Source organism: Pectinophora gossypiella, chromosome 14, assembly GCF_024362695.1.
Source record: "Pectinophora gossypiella chromosome 14, ilPecGoss1.1, whole genome shotgun sequence".
NCBI lineage: Eukaryota > Metazoa > Arthropoda > Insecta > Lepidoptera > Gelechiidae > Pectinophora > Pectinophora gossypiella.
In genome coordinates, this window is record NC_065417.1 from 1,152,742 (window position 1) to 1,170,168 (window position 17,427).

Here is a 17,427-nt window from a genome sequence, read left to right on the forward strand (position 1 = left end):
CATACTTTCATATGCGTAAATTTTTAGGTGAATTGATTGAATGTGGGCTTTTTAGACCCCAGCCGGGTCTGCATGACAACCGCGCCGCGCTCGGCGCGAATTATGTTGAGCGTTTCGACCGATAGCCAAATCTAATGCTATCTACGTAGACGGACGTCAAACGGCTATTGATCGAAAGCAGCGCAGTTGCCGTGCAGAGCCTACTGGATGCGTTAGCAAATTACGGTTTTGAATGCTAGAAAAGGATAGAAACATAGGTTTCTTTTTATGCATACCTAAGAAATTGCGATGCGCTGTTGCCAGGTGTAGTTCGGCCTTTAGTAGGCATCGTCGTTCGTCGTGTGCATCGACAATAATTCTGAAACAACACGTTGATCTGACGCGGAAGACCGGTCCCCGTTTACGAGCCTTTGTTTCTCTCAACGCGTACTTTAAAGTGAGCTGTCAGTGTATTTAATATTCTCTTTATTTTGTTAGCACTTGCGAAGAGAGTTATGAATCCGAGCTTGTACAATAAAAATAAAATACTTTATTACAATCATCTCAAAAACATATTAGAAAAGAAAATCGATTAGATACCAATTTGCTATCCGAAAAAAACACATTTTTTAAATAATTGATAACTTTATTGAAAACTTCGAATTTATTATATTTTTCGATCACTCTCACTTACTAGGTGCCTAATACCAGTTTGTCAAACAAGAACTGCCTGGAAGAGAGTTCCTGCTGAGGTATAAGGCTGCCTTTGAGCTCTTTATTTATCTTTGCTCCTAAATATAATTGCTAGAAAAGGCCTATAAGAGACTACACCGTGGTTTACGATAGTAGTAGGGACTTTTATTGTCTTAGAAATTTTAGTACGACTCAAACGACCGTAAGATTTTATCTTGATGTATAATGTGTTAACTTAGAATTATTACGTGTTTTTATGGGTTAGGATTGATTGAGTTACCCTTAAAGTTTCTATCAAGTAGTTATTTTGCTGTTTGCATTCATAAAATGAAACAAATTGCCTGCAAAAGTTTACCTGGAAGAAATTACTGCTTAGCAATAAGGATCCCGACTCGGTAGAGTCAGAGACAATAGGTAGAGACAATTACAAAATGTAGTAGAATCAAATAACTTTAACTTAAGAGCTATGCTCTTATCGATAAAGCATTTTCTATCTGTATCTATATCCGCTTTCTTTTAATTTAATAATACTTAAAACAACATAAAGGATTATTAAATTAAAAGAAAGCGGATATAGACACAGACAGAAAATGCTTTATCGATAAGAGCATAGCTCTTAAGTTAAAGTTATTTGATTCTACTCACTTTTAAGTTATTTGCACCAATAGCAAAACCTTGGTAAAGTCCATCAGACTAAAAGCTTTCTATTAATTCCTCTTTATTTGCTAAAAATAAAAGGAAGCTCCTCAAATCAATTCCTAAATGCGCCCCTGACAAATACGTGAATTACTTAAAGCCTCAGCTTTATCATTGAGGAAATCTGGAAGCTATGTTTGTACACTTTATTAAAACATTAAGGTTCATAACCTCAACGTTATTATGAATACAATCAAATGCTTTAAAATAGAACCTGTGAAGTGTTCTCAAACTATTTGTAATCCTGATAAATGCAAGGAATCGCGAGATGTTTGTTTTGACAATGAACGCAATCCAGAAGGAAACTTAAGGATACCTTCAGATTGTTCATAAAGGGCTTTGTTTTGTTTGTTGATCGGAAACAACTCACTGTAATAGCCTGTACCAAGTGTCGATTTCTCAATAATCAGATAAAAACCATTCATAGAATAAAGTCTTCTTTAAATAGAAAACAGAAAAAAATTTGTCACCTATAGATCCGTCTTTATTTTATAATCAGAGTTTCATAATTTATCTTTGAACTAGGAAACTACCCAATTGTTTCATAGAAAATTTTGAAACTTTTGTAATTTTTTGTTATTTCAATTTTATTCAAATTCAAAAATATCTTTATTCAATAGGTAACATAGTTACACTTTGAATCGTCAATTTTACATAACGAACGTCTCATCCGCCTAAAACTACTGCAGCTTCTCACAACCTGTATAGCCGGATATTGATAACATCATTGGAATGAAAAAATAAAATCAGTCCTAAACCCATATTTGCTGGCGACAATGTGAACTTAAATGTATGTTAGTATCCTATACACATAGATTCATGTTCTTTGAAGATGCTGTTGCTGAGATATCTCTTAGAAAAGTATCTTGCTTTATTTTTGAGATTTGCTTCAAATAGCATTAACTACTTAGCCGGAAGAATTATTTTGACGACCCACGCAACTTCACCCAAAAGCATAGACAAATAGGACTGCCCCACCTTTTAACAATGGATTCTATTGACAAATAATTGATCCGTGTATTGAAAAATCAGTTCTAAGGGAGTTTCTTTTCGACTTCTTTTCAAATGATGTTATGTTTCCCATTTGAAATGAGGTAGTTGAATCATATCGGTGGTATTATCATTATAAAAATTCACCATTGACCGTCGTCAACAATCATCATCATGTTGATCATTATAAAAATAATTATGTCAGTCAGTCCATCAGTCAGTCTCCAGCATGAATAAACAAATTTGAGTTGGGCTAATTTTGTTTTAAGCATTCAAATGGTTGAGCTTTATTACTTATTAGCTATTGTAAAGTTTATCTATGTAATGAATGTGTCCCTTGACGTTCTTTCATACGAGTATACCAGCGGGAGTATTGTCAATCTATCATCTCTCAAAAGCTTCAGTAAAACAAACTTGATCCTTGCATGCCAGATTTCCAGGAATCGACCGATGTGTCTTGATCCTGAGATTTGCCGTATTGTCTTGTCGAACGTTGGCCGTTTGATGTATGGCTTTCGTCCACAAATCTGCATGTTTAGGTTTGATTTGCATTTGTTTATTTGTACTGTTCTTTGTTTCAGGTAAGCTCTTTGAAGATTCAAAGCCGATGTTTCTGGCTTGAGATAACGTAACTCTTAATAAGTAAGTGAATTTGGTCAAATTCAAATTAAAAAATATCTTATTCCGTAGGCAACGTAGTTACACTTTGAATCGTCAATTTTTACATAACGAACGTCTCATCCGCCTAAAACTACTGCAGCTTCTCACAGCCTATATAGCCGGGGAAAAGAAGCTACAAGAAAAACGTCGGCTCAGGGACCTATACGTTCTTTAAAAAAAGAACATAAAGTAATATTAGCTTTTATAATACTGTAACAACGCCACTATTGGCATTGTAATCAATAAAAGTTAGTTCCCCGGTAGCACCACTAGATGGCGCTGTACCAAATTAGAACGCGGTATCGATGTGTTCAAGTCATTCTAATAGGAACGGACATACATTTTGTAAATTAATTCCGGACAGTCGGAGTTGCATTTCCGCACGCACTTCTGCTGTCTGCGCACGCTCGTACCCAGTGTTCGTGGAAGTGGCGGGCATCTCCCCCCTTCCGAAACCCCTCGACAAAGATCGAGGTTAGGGGCTTAGGCCGCTTAGGGCTCGCTAGGTCCGGCCCGACCCCCCGACCCGCGACAGGTGGTCGCGACTAGGTACCGGTGAGCTCCCGGAACCCCACACTTCGGCACTGGTCTGCCGGGTGTGGTTAGGCCGGGAGGGAAGCCGGTGGGAGCGATCGCCTGGCACGGGTAAGATCGGGTGTCGGTCGGCTTCCGAGAGGTCGGGAGGTCTTTGCCCAGCGGGCTGGGGACGCCTGGTGCGCCAGGTGTCCCCCGGTTGTTCCCCCGGCGGGAAAGGAGTTTTGACTCCGCCGCCGGGTGAATCGTCAATTGGGGTGGTGGGGGGTCATGCCGCCCCCCTCCCTCTCCAAACGGCGCCCTAAGCGCCCCAGGGTCTTCCGCAGGAGCGCGGCGGCTTCCCTACTTGGGATTCCGCACCTGCGGGAGACCCTGGCGTCACTGCGCCAACCCGCGCGTGACGCAGTGCGTCCCTCCCCCCCTTCCACGCCGGGGGCAGGGGAGACGTACTTTGATGCGCCCCTCGCCCCCGCGGGCGAGGGCCCCCCGTCACCGGGGCCTCGGCGGTCGCCTCCACTCTCCATGCCGGAGCTGGGGCCGCCGTCGCCGCCGCCGCGCCGGACAGCGCCGCCGCTGCACTTAGCAGCAGCCCCGCTGCCGCAGCGCCCCTCTCGCGCGAGCCGCTCCCCGGCCCGCTCGACGTCCCCGCCGCCGGCCAAAGTGCTCGCCGCCCAGTCCCCGTCTTCGGGAGAGGGCAGGCATGCACTTCGACTGCCGGTGCGCGGAGCCCTATCTCCCCCCCCGTTCCGAGGAGGGTTGAGACAGGTCGCGCCCACGCCGGCGCCACGCCAGTCGCCGGAGGCGATGGATACGCAGCCGTCGTACGCGGCTGTGGCCTCGACACCTCCCGCGACTTCTCCACGGCTAATACCGCAGCGGGACGTACATTCCCCGCTCCAGGCCAAGCCCGCGTCGCAGCCCGCTCCGCCGAAGCGAGAGCGTTACCCCCCTTTGGTGGTGGAGGTACTCCCGGACTGGGCTCGGCACTTCCGAGCCCTCCGGGAGAAGCTCGGACACCCCCCTAACGCCCGACCATACGGGCGGGGGGTGCGCTTTATCCCGCGCACAGGGGAGGAGTACAGGACCATTCAGTCCTACCTGATGGCCCTGGAAAAGGAGACCACGATATCGTGGTTCTCCTACTCCCTTCCGGCGGAGCGCAACCTCAAGGTTGCCATCCGAGGGCTGCCGGTTGACACCGACCCAGCCCTCATTGAGGCCGAGTTACGCCGACTGGGGTACACCCCTGAGTTCGTGCGCGCCATCCAGGCGCGTTTCGGACGACCCGGGTGTATTTACCATGCCCAGCTCGAGCGTAACGCTGCGACCATCCCGGGCATTTATGGAGTCACGGAACTCCTCAACATGCCCGGGGTGAAGATAGAGGCCTGGCGGGGCAAAAAGGGACCGGCGCAGTGCCACCGGTGCCAGCAGTTCCGCCACTCCTCGCACAAGTGCCACCGCAAGATTGCGTGTGTGCGGTGTGGGGAGGAACACGCGGCCAGGGACTGCCCCAGACCTAGGGAGCAACCGGCGACCTGCGCCAACTGTGGTGGGCCACATCCCGCCAACCATGTGGCCTGCCCGGCCTTCGTGCGCGAGGCGCGCAACAAGAAGGCCGGAACCACAGCCCGCACCTCCTCGGGGCAAGCGACCAAGAAGGTCTTGGTCGCGCCCACAGGCGAGTCGAACGCCCAGGGGTCGCTCATGGCGGCGGCCAACGGCCCGAAGAGTGGCCCTACGAAACGGCGTAAGAGGAGGCGCGGCAGGGAAGGAAAAGGTCCCTTCTTGCCCCAAATCCCGCCGCGACAGCAGCCTAAGGAGCCGGCGACATCGTCTGCTCCAAAGACAACCCCCTCCATCCGACCCCCCGCCCCAAGCCAGGGGAAGGGGAAGTCGGCCGGAACTGGCGATCCAGCCGCCGCCAAGAAGGCGGCACTACTGGTCGCCATGGGGGTACTCCAAGATGTCCTGAAGGCACTGGAGCAGGATCTCGATCCTGTTACAGTGCTTTTGGACGGGATGAAGAGGTTGTTAACGGCATAAAATTTATGTCGTTAAGAATCCTTCATTGGAACGCCGAAGGCCTGTCTAGAAAGATAGGTCTTCTACGTGTTCTCTTGAGGGAGCAGAACATTGATGTCGCCCTGATCTCAGAGACCAAGCTGAGAGGCGCAGACCGACTGAAGATCCCCAACTTCTTCGTATACCGGAAGGACGAGCTCAGTGACCTCGGTCAGGCCTATAGAGGCCTAGCCGTCCTGGTAAGAAGAAGGTTGGTGCACCAGCCTCTGCCACCTATCGCTGGTCTTCAGTCGATCTACGCCCTGGGAGTGGAGATTGCTCTCGGAGACGTCCCAACACGTGTGTTTGCGGTGTATAAGCCGCCGGCGGCGCGCCTTGTCCTCGCGGACGTTCAGAAAATTCTGGACAGCCCGGGGCCAACGATCGCGGCCGGTGACTGGAACTGCAAGCACGTTGGTTGGAATTCCACGTGGACCTGTCCAAATGGACGACGTCTGTTCGATGACGCCAACGGGGGCGGGTATGTGGTTCTGGGGCCGGAGACCCCGACCCACTACCCGCACAACCCCGCTCATCTCCCAGACGTGATAGACCTCGCGGTGGTCAAGGGGCTCCGGCCCGATCCCACCGTTGAGACGTTAGACTATCACACAGGCTCCGACCATCAACCAGTCCTGATGGTCATTTCAAACCATCCTACCAGGACGAGGCTGCTGCCGCCGCGGCGGAAGTACTCCTGGGATAAATTCGGCCAGTACATGGTAGAGAACACTCCCATGCGACCAGTCTCGACCCCCACGGATGTCGACGAGTTGGCAACCGAGTTCGCCTCTACAGTCCAGCGGGCACTGCAACATGCCGCGCTCGAAGCTCCCAAACCGGGAGCCGCTCCTCCCACGCCGAAGCATATTGCGAATATGCTCGCGGAAAAGAGGCGACTCCGCAAGCAGTGGAACACCACGCGTTGCCCCACCATGAAGTCCCGGCTGAATGCGCTGGCCGAGAAGATCTCGGCCGCGCTCGATAGTGCCTCCGCCGACTCTTGGCAACACACTATCGACTCAGCCGGCGAGGATTGGACCGGCATCCATAGACTGTGTCGACAGCTCTCCGGGAAGCCGACACCAGTGCGACCTCTCCTCGCTCAGGACGGGACACCCCGTTTTAGAGCTGAGGATCGAGCGGAAATCTTCGCTGAGTGTCTGGAGAGCCAATTTCGGCCGAACCCAGGCGCCGACCACGACGAAGAAGAAGAAGTCTCCCGAAATCTAGCGGGCTATTTCGGTCAGCCGATAGCCCCTGATGAGGATCCCGTCGTCTTTACGCCCGGACAGGTGCTCCGGGCGATAAGACGGACTCCGCTCCGGAAGGCCCCCGGCCCGGATGGCATTACCAACGAAATGCTGCGTCACCTTCCACCGCGTTCAGTCGCAGCGGTGACGCGCATTTTTAATGGCATCACGCGGACGGGGCACTTTCCGGATTGCTGGAAGCTTGGGCGAGTTATCATGCTCCCCAAGCCCGGGAAGAATATCCTGAAGCCTGAGAGCTATCGGCCAATCACCTTGCTACCGAACATCAGCAAGGTGTTTGAGAGACTTCTTCTGCGTCACATGATCCCACACATCATGCCACGCGAGGAACAATTCGGCTTTCGAGCCGAACATTCCACGACCCTTCAACTGACAAGGGTACTGCACGATATGACGGCGGCCCTCAACAAGAGGGAGACCACCGTAGCGGTATTCTTGGATATGGAGAAGGCGTTCGATCGCGTATGGCACCCGGGCTTGGTATATAAGCTGTCCACGTCTACGACTCCACGTCGAGTCGTTAAGACTGTGGCCACCTTTTTAGAGAATAGGCGCTTCCAGGTGGCAGTGGAAGGCGCCCTCTCCCAAGTCCGAAGGATCGCTGCGGGAGTTCCCCAGGGTAGCTGCCTATCTCCGGTTTGCTACGCCAGGTACACGGATGACATCCCCGTGGAGGGAGGGTCCAAGCTGGCGCTTTACGCCGATGACGCTGCCTTCTTCGCGACGTCCTTGAACGCCAAGCACGCTGCGAAGAAGATGCAGCGAACCTTGGATGCCCTCCCTGCCTGGCTGGCAAAGTGGAGATTGACGGTGAACGTGGGGAAAACCCAAGCGATCACTGTGGGACGTGGTCGGCTACACCCTCCGAATCTGACGCTGCATGGTGAGGAGATCGGGTGGTCCTCGCAGGCTAAATACCTGGGTGTGACCATAGACCGCCACCTCACCATGGCCCAGCATGCGAGGAATGTGATCGGACAGGCAGGTGCTGCCACTGCTCTGCTCCGCCCCATTCTTTGCTCGAGTCTCCCGTTGCGCATGAAGCTCGGCGTGTATAAGGCGTACATTAGGACACGGCTTACCTATGCCGCCCCCGCGTGGTACGCATTGGTCTCTGAGACCCATCGCCAAAGACTGCGGGCACAGCAGTCCAAGGCGTTGCGCACCATCGCGGACGCGCCGAGATTCGTCCGCAACGAAGTAATTCGGAGGGACCTAAAAGTCGAGACCTTGGATGAGTTTATCTCCAGGCTCTCGACTGGGATGTTCGCGCGCGCGGACGAGTCAGATTTCGTGCACCTACGAAATCTGGCTCCATACCACGCGCGCCCCCCGGACTGGAAGCCGTATCCTCGCGAGCTGGCTGATGTGGAGGAGCTCGACGAGGATACCTACCCAGCAACGGACTGACCCAAGCCGCCGGTTTGAGGGCAACCGTCATTGTTGACGGTTTCGACCTTGCCGGCGGACTCATCGGACTGACCTCACCGGACTGACCCCGCCGGCTCGAGCTGACCTGGAAACTTCGGGTCAAGCTCGCCGGCCACCTACTATGACGAGACACGTACCGCCTGGCTGGAGTCGCTCACTGGGCCTCCCTCAACAGGGTCTCACCCGGTGGGCTGACTCGCCGGCGGTACCACCCCGGACAAAAGATTGGGCCTTCGGAGGCGCGAAACTCGCCCGCCGTGGCCCACCCCCGTGCCCCGCCCGTTTTAGCGGGCGGCGAGAGCTTCCGCACCAAAGGGGCTAAGCCCCGAGGGTGCCTCCCCGACGTCCGCTTCGCGGACGTCGAGAAGACAACAACTGGCGTAAATTAATTCCAAATAGAATCCTCCGCTTAGGGTAATATAGGAGCAGACGGTCCCCGGCTCTCTTAGATTACCTGCTTAAAGCGAAACCTAGCATTAGGTCCCTACGAGTGTGAGCGAACGGCCCCCCGGTCCTCATCACTGTCGAGACTAGTGCGGTCACTACGGTTGTAACTGTAACCTGTCTGGCTTGGTTTTCAATAAAGAGCCTTCACGCCCTAGAAACGCGGTTTCCTTCTGTGCCGTCTTCCCCACCCCGCGCATCGTGCTTCAATACTAAATATACGTACATATAAGAATTTATTTGTATTAATGATTGGATCACAGATAATTGGTATGCCCGGTTGGATGGCAATAGGCTCGTCCGTTATTACATGGAACTTAAATCAAATCAAACACATAACCATAGCTGGGGAAGAGTGGGGGTATGGACTATACACCTTTGCGCACCCCTCTGGGGATTTATGCAATGTTATGTTGTCTATAAGAATCATGTCATTCGTAAGATAATTCTGATGGAACTAAGAGCGACTCATATTATACTAGTTATTCATAACATATCTTTCTCTGCTAATTGAACTATTCTTCTTCTTATCGTGTGGGTTGTGAGGTGGAATAGCAACCTCATCAACCCTGGTGTCAGGGTTATGATTGAGCCGCCAAAGGCCCCTGACATGGCTCATGTAACGATTACTCACTTACATCAGTAAATAGTAACCGCGACCAACGGCTTAACGTGCCTTCCGAAGCACGGATCATCTTACTTTCGGACAATCAGGTGATCAGCCTATAATGTCCTAACCAAACTAGGGATCACAAAGTGATTTTTGTGATATGTCCCCACCGGGATTCGAACCCGGAGCCTCCGGATCTTGAGTCCAACGCTCAACCACTGGACCACAGAGGCCGTTGCAATTAAACTATAATGGGGGACTTTCCAGGCTACGTTCACCATAACAATATAGATGAAGTTGTCCAGCTTTAACGTGTTTGCTGCTCTTGGCGTAAGCATAATTTCCACCGCATTCTCGTCCCATAACGGCAGCTTTAACGTGATAATTACCTATTTTCTCATTACTCATACCTCTGAGTATCATAACAGTGACATACATACATACATACATAAACTCACGCCCGTAATCCCTAATGGGGTGGGCAGAGCCACAAGTAATCAAACACAACTTGCAGCCACTGTTGATACGAAGTCCAAAGATGGATATGATGAACCTTATGGTGATAAGGGATCAGCCTATCGCCCATAACATTAGTCCATCATATTAGAGGACACAATCCCTCTGTCGGTTTTTACGACATGCCCGGGAAGACAAGCAGCTGAACGTGTTCTATGTTTTTATTTGCTCCCAGAACAGCATAGAAGCAACATAGCGACATACATAATAATTCCAAACTACAATGTAATGGCAGAAACATATATAAAATCTAGCTTTTGCCCGCGACTTTGTCCGCGTGGCGTGTTATAGAGATCTTTGTGTGTGTGGGAGTGCATGTCAAATTTTAAGCACCTAACTTATGCAGTTTAGATTTTTTTGATACAACATCTTTTTCCCGCTAACTCCCATTTTTCAAAATACAGTAATAACTAAACTTTATATTTACTAACGTATGCATGCATGCTAGATTGAAAACATCTACTCGTAACTTACGCGGTTTAGATTTTTTCCTACAAATGTTTTTTCCTGCTAACTCCCGTTCTCGTGAGAATTTTGCAATATCCTGTTGCAACTAAGCTTTAAGTTTACTAAGGTACCTGCATGCCAAATTTCAAGCGTCTAACTTAAGTGGTTTAGATTTTTCATACAAAAGGATTTTCCCGCTAATTCCTGTTCCCATGGGAATTTCGGGAATTCCTTTCTTAGTGCACCTCTACGGTACCTAAGCTACGTCCCTTCCAGATTTCAAGTGCCTACGTTTAGCCGTTTAGGCTGTGCGTTGATATGTCAGTCAGTCAGTTTCTCCTTTTATATATTTAGATAATTGTTGTTGTATAGAATTATGTTGATACCTATATTGCTTCTATTTAGTTTGGCCAGTGTAATAACAAGAGTCATTATTTATACCCAAAAACAAAGATAAAAGATGCATATATCTGTTATCCATGAAATTAGAACGTTAAACAAAGGAAAATGTGTACAGCGCCATCCATATTGTCTTTGAGGAACGTAGTCTGGAAAGTATTTATTTATTATTTATTTCTTTATTTATTTGTACACAATAAAACGGACACAAGGAACATACAAAGAAAACAGATAGTACAGGTAAGCTTATCTCTAAACAAAGAGATTTCTTCCAGCACACTACAAGCAAGCAGCAAGTACTTCATTGTTCGACATATTTCGTGATACTACATAATTATTGCGCCATCGCACAACCAAAACAGCTCCGTAATTTTAATATAAAAATCCATTACCGAATATATCTCTCTCTACTCTACTTAGTAAACGAGACAGAAAGGGATTACTATAATAATAAAACAATTACAGTAACACAAGTCAGTCTGTGGCCAGCAATTATATAGCCATCAGTCTTTCCGGACAATTGATCACGACAGACAAATCCTATTGCCTTATCTCAAGGTAGTAAGGACGGGTTTCCTCTGATCGGCAGGGCATAGGGGTAAGATTTATAACGATTTTATGGTGATCAGTGTCTGTTTACTTAGCTATAGGAAGTATACGATGTTGTTAGGATAACGAGGGAAAGGGTGTATGTAGTTAATGTATCAAATGTGGAAGCTAAAACGACGTTGAAAAAAGGCTTTGATTTGATATATATGTCGTGGCCAGATCGTAAAATTGAATTTTTCATGATAATAACAGACTCCATAGTCCCGAGATATGGAAATGACAAACATAATAATAATAATACACTTTATTGCACACAAATTCACAAAACATTTACAGGATAGACTTGATATGACTGACTTGAAATGATCGAGCACATCATGAAATGATCAATTTTAGGATCTGGCCACGACAATATATCATATGTTGTGAAGTAGTTGCGTGCGTAACTTCAGTCTAGGTAAAATTTCAAAATAAAAATCGGATAACCGCTACCGCTAACTAGGGTATACCCGAAATAGATAAATAATTGCGTGTGGCAAAAAAAATAATTGCTGAGGTAAAGGGTATTATTAGTCATAAACTGATTAAATAATTATGTTATAAAATTAAATATTAATTGTTATCAAAATATGATTTACTCTAAAAAAATTCAATAACAGTAGAACTTGGCTATTTTTATGAGAAATGCAATATTCTGAAAAATAGAAACAATTGAATTGCCTCGTAAACGTATTTTTATTATAAGGAAATATCTAAAACCGTTCCGTGTTATTTGGTTTATCGTTGAGGAAATCACAATTTAACAAAACATTAAGAATTCTTTAGAAGATTTTATAGGCTTTATTGTTTTGCAGAAAGATCTCGTAGAAATCTCGTATCGTTGTCAACGACTTTAGATGTGCATTAAAGAATACAGTACATTATTGGAGTTATCGCTTCCGTCATTTTATAGCATTGTAGAGTTTCTTTGACTCCAATGTATTTTGTCTTCGTTATGAATTATATACTTGGTTATATTTATTTTTTTGAATTTTATAATGTTAGTCAATTATTACGTTAACGTCATAAAAAGCGAATACTTTTGAAAACTCAGCAACGACGTTAGATTGCTGCTGAAGTTTGACAATTCTGTACGTCCAGATAAATCGACTAGGTACCTATTTAGAGAAATTTCTCTAAGTAGATAGTCAATTGTGTTCTTTCAATTTGAAAGAAGGCCATTTACAAACGACATCCAGGGTTGATGGGGTTAGTAATCCACCTCACAACCCACAGGATAGAAGAAGGCAGCCTCTTTTAATTGGTACGTAGAGGTCTTTAGTAATAAATAATAGTAGGTACATAAAATAATCGGACGGCCTCTGTGGTCTAGTGGTTTGAGCGTTGGCTTCTCGACTTGGAGGTACCGGGTTTGATTCCCTATGAGGACATATCACAAATATCACTTGGGCTAAAGTGCGGGACACATTTTTCGGATGGCATGTTAAGCAGTCGGTTCCGGCTAATATTTAGTTAAATGTAGGCATTACAATAGTAGCCCTGACACCAGGGTTGATGAGGTCGGTTATTGACCTCACAAACCACACGAGAGTAGAGAGAAGAACATTAATGCGCCATAACACGGCAATCTTCTTCTGTCGTGTGGGTTGTGAGGTGGATTACCAACCTCAGCAACCCTGGGGACAGGTCAGGGTTACTATTGCGCCGGTGCGGGTGTTGGTCACGGTTCCTATTGCGCCGGTGCGGGTGTTGGTCACGGTTCAACATGCCTTCGGAAACACGGAAAAGAAACTACAAATTACCAAGAGAAGAATTTTGTCAGATAAGATAAATAAAAAAGTCTTTGACGTGGGTAGGCAAACCACTTGGCTGAACGCGAGAATGGTCGGTGGACAAAGGCCGTCACAGAATGGTGGCCACGAGTTGGGAAAAGGTCAGTCCACCAGCGGCTCGGTGTCAGATGACATCTTTGCAACGGCGGGAAAACAGTGGAAGACGTTAGCGCAGAACCGAAAAGAATGGTGCGAAATCGAGGAGACCTCTACTCAAACCCAACAGTGGGATAGTGCAGGCTGATTGATGATGACGAAAATAAATAAAGTCGTCAGAAATGTCAGCGGACGATCGGGCAGATGTCGAAACGTTTCGTTTGCTGGGCACAGACGGTTCACAAGTATAATTTAGTTCGTCTGAGGTTCACGTAATGACACGGGCTTGACTGTGACCGCGCCTTCTGAGTATCGATAGCATAACAAACGCATAGCGAAAAAAACAATGCGGATTTTTTTTTTATCCGACAAAGCAAGGGAAATTAAAGGAGGCCAGACATGGTATGGAGTAATATGTTTGTTCATTAACGAAATTTGTGTAGATTTCAAAATTTTCAATAACAGTTTACATTTTATGTTTTGATGAAGCGCGTGGTGGATACAGACAGTCATTTTGTAATTTCATTTTGCAGTGTCTATCATAATAAATAATATTTATTTACACCATAGACAAAACAGTTAAAGGAGAATGGGCGAAACTGGTCCAAGAACCTCCACTGATGACTTATATGTAATGAAAGCTTATGCTTTCCCTATGATTCTGATGGTGGTATAGTCTTATCAGATTCTGTCCTGGGGTTCATTTTCTACGGCCATGTACAGACATGGCTAAAAATGAGATAAAATACATTCATCATCATCATCAAATAATTAAAATTATACAAAATAGTTACGCTACTTTAGGTAAAAGCCCACCTCGAATCATAACCATAATGCTAATGATAAACATTAAACATAAACAGCCTATATTTGACAGGTCCAGTTATTTACAGAAGCGACTGCATGTCTGACCTTCCAACCTGCGAAGGGAAAACCATCCCAATACAGACTAACTATCGATAATACATAACATAAACTGCCTATATACGTCCCACTGCTGGGCACAGACCTCCCCTCAATCAACCGGAGGGGGTATGGAGCATACTCCACCACGCTGCTCAATGCGGGTTGGTGAAGGTGTTTTTACGGCTAATAGCCGGGACCAACGGCTTAACGTGCCCTCCGAAGCACGGAATCATCTTACTTTTTTCGCACAATCAGGTGATGATAATAGGTGGTGGTGGTGGTGGTGATATGATCTGTGGTGATGCTGATGATAATGTTTATTTATAATAAATTGATTTTAATTTGTAAATAGAAGTAAATTGGTTTGTTTGCATATCATACTGTCAAAGCTCGGTTTCCGCTCGGGCGATTCCCGCGTAATGACCGTCGCGATCGCGTTATTGCGTCCGCGCCGCGCCGCCGCTCGCAAAAACGCTAATAACCCATTGTTCACAAACATTCGGATAAGTATACATTGTAATATTTGTAATGGCCGCCAGTGATTGCACCCAGCAGATTCGGTTATTGGATTCGTGATCGTGTTATGATTATTATTTTTTGTTCGTCTCATACAATTCTGATGATTGTTTTGATTCGCTGATGCATTTGAATTGTAAAACTATTGTGATGCTGTACGATGATTGCAAGTAGGTATTTACGTTTCGCAATTTCAATTGGGTTTCCTTCCCATAAAATGAAATGTCGACTTTATAAGGTTGATAAGAACTTGGCTCTTTTTTACATTCAGATGAGACAAAGGACACCATTTTGTTTTGATTGTTCTCTGAGGAAAGTTCTTGTTTGGTTGATTTTGAATCATGCATACATTATGACTATAAATACCTTAATTTGCGCTCATAATTTTTAACGATACGGTAGTCATAATCACTGTGCATTTACATGATCACGTGAATTGACTGCAATGTCCTAAAGTCCTGACCAAAGTTACCATCATCAAAATATACAATTATTTCATAGTGATTTTGACATAACCCCCATAGAATGAAACCCGTCCCGTCACATTGTGAAACGAATACTCTACCCACTAGACGATGGTTAATACAAAACCACTACAAACAGTAGGAAAGGCACTTGTCTAATATCGCATGTATATTGGATTCGTGTCGAATGCTCGGACAGACAGACAGACAGACAGGCGTCAATCCGGGGTGTTTTGCGGTAGGACTTTTTTTTTAGTAGAAACACGTACAGTCCCGTGGAATAGTTGACGACTGCTACAAGTCAGGCAGGGTAGAAGGAAGTGTTTTTATGAAGTATTTGTTGCTACCTTTGAACAAAATCATCCTATTTTTTTTAATATTCGTAAACATAAACAGTAATGAGTCCCAAAACGTTGATTTGAAATAAATCCATAAATATAGGTAGGTATTAAAACAGGGAGGGCCGCATCGAATCCCAATACCGGACCGGTGTGGGTACTTAGTTCATATTGAGATGGATGTACCTCTGGCTACCCCAATTGGGATATAATGGTGAGCTTAAGTATGAATTAAAAAACGCTTAATATAGTGTTTTATTTATATAGGTATACATTCCTTTGGTAAAAATCTTCAAAATTAAAAAAAAAAAAAACTAATAGCATTTGATTTGTATTTAAAAAGCTGACATTCGCGTTTGACAGCTGTCTGTCATTTGGTAAACGTCAAACGTTTTTTTTCTACTTTAGCAGAAGCACGTGTAGATGGCGTGTTGAGCCTTGTTTTGTTATTAATATTTTATGTTCTAACCTGTTGGGGTGTTTTAAGTTATTATTTTTTGTTACAGGTATGTGGCGAGACGTTGAGAGAAATTGGTTACACTGTTGCGTCAGAGGTGAGTGGTGGCTAAAATGTTTTTTAGTTTATTTTATGCGTAAGAAGACGCTTAATGGTGAAGATACTTATGGTTATTGGAAACGTAAGTTTTGTATTCATACTTGCTAAAATATTCTAGCAGGAGATTTACGGAGCAAAGAATACGATACGGATTTAGACAATTATTTCGTTATTGAAAATAATTAATAGCAGATCGGTTAAAAAGGCCACTTTGAAGCAATTCATCTATAAAGCAATATTGCTATTTGACATTATATTGACCGATAGGATAAAGATTACATTATAATTATAAATTCCTTTAAAATTGTTAAATGCCTCCTTTTTGGCTGTATTTAAATACTTACATGTACTTTGTGCCTTGAAAATATTAATTGTCTACCGCATTGACATGTAAACAAAATAAGTACTTATAAATCGCACAATACTATTTCAATTAACTAATCAACACACTGTAAAAAGACATGCCTTTACCATTCCAATTCCTTATATTAAAAAAAGAAATACTGCAGAGAATTAATTAACACGCGTTTCTTTTTTAAGTTTCCCGCGCAGCGTGTGCCGTGTCGTTAGCAGCCAATAAAGATCCCGACTGTAAACATGGTGGCTAAATGCAGTCTGTATTTACTTGCACTGCCAACAGCCGTTTTTTATTTGTGGCTATTTAAATAATTTAAAAATCATGCCATGAAGCGTATTCAACATTTCAATAGAAAATAGGCTAGTTGACAACGTATAGTCAAATTAGATATTTTCACGTAATGGGAAAATGGCAAACCGCAAATGATCTTTCACTTAGAATGACAAAAAAATCTGTTAGCTTGTTCACTGAAGTTTTTACAGCAAATATTTCACAAAGTTTGGTCTTATGCTGATGAAAGATGAAAGTTTTTATAACCCCTTTGATATTGTATGAAGTAAGGCATTAAATCAAAGTAAAAAAATATTTACACCACATCTTTAAACTTTTTAAAAGCTGGTGACCGCAAAATGCGCCAAAAAAGTGCATCCGCGCTCAAATTTCGCGCTCCGTTATTTGTTTTAAAAAAAGTATTTTTCTTGTCATGATTGATGGCTGCAGCGCGCGCGGAAAGAGTGCACGGTAAAAAACCCGGTGCATTAAATAACAATTTTTCACTTTGATAAATTTAAATCTTGGGACGATGCTCGTTTTTACTTAAACTTTCTTCATATATATGTAGTTTCATAGAATGAATATAGACAACTTTAAAAACAAAACAAAATGCTTAGTTTCTCTAAAGAGCAATTTTATTTTAATTTTGTAATTCAAAGCAAAGGTAATTAAAAACAATGGTGGTTTCTGCGTTGCCAGTGGTCGGGCCCGCATCGATTATTCTCTTGCGGTCTCTCCTACCCCAGCAGATAGTTCATTTACTGGTTTAGGTAGGGTGTAATTAAAACTAGGGTCTTATTAT

At 44.9% G+C, this 17,427-nt stretch overlaps 1 protein-coding gene, 1 long non-coding RNA gene and 1 other non-coding gene across 7 annotated transcripts in view; 1 reads left to right on the forward strand and 2 right to left on the reverse strand.

Moving 5' to 3' along the window:
- Positions 1-17,427, reverse strand: part of LOC126372601 (uncharacterized) — a 290,379-nt gene that overhangs the window by 219,027 nt on the left and 53,925 nt on the right. The window lies entirely within an intron of this gene.
- The window catches only part of LOC126372467 (netrin-B-like), a 215,986-nt gene that overhangs the window by 99,062 nt on the left and 99,497 nt on the right, over positions 1-17,427 (forward strand). The window lies entirely within an intron of this gene.
- Trnal-caa (transfer RNA leucine (anticodon CAA)) lies at positions 9,537-9,608 on the reverse strand. The gene has a single exon. It is a non-coding gene; the product is annotated as a tRNA-Leu (tRNA).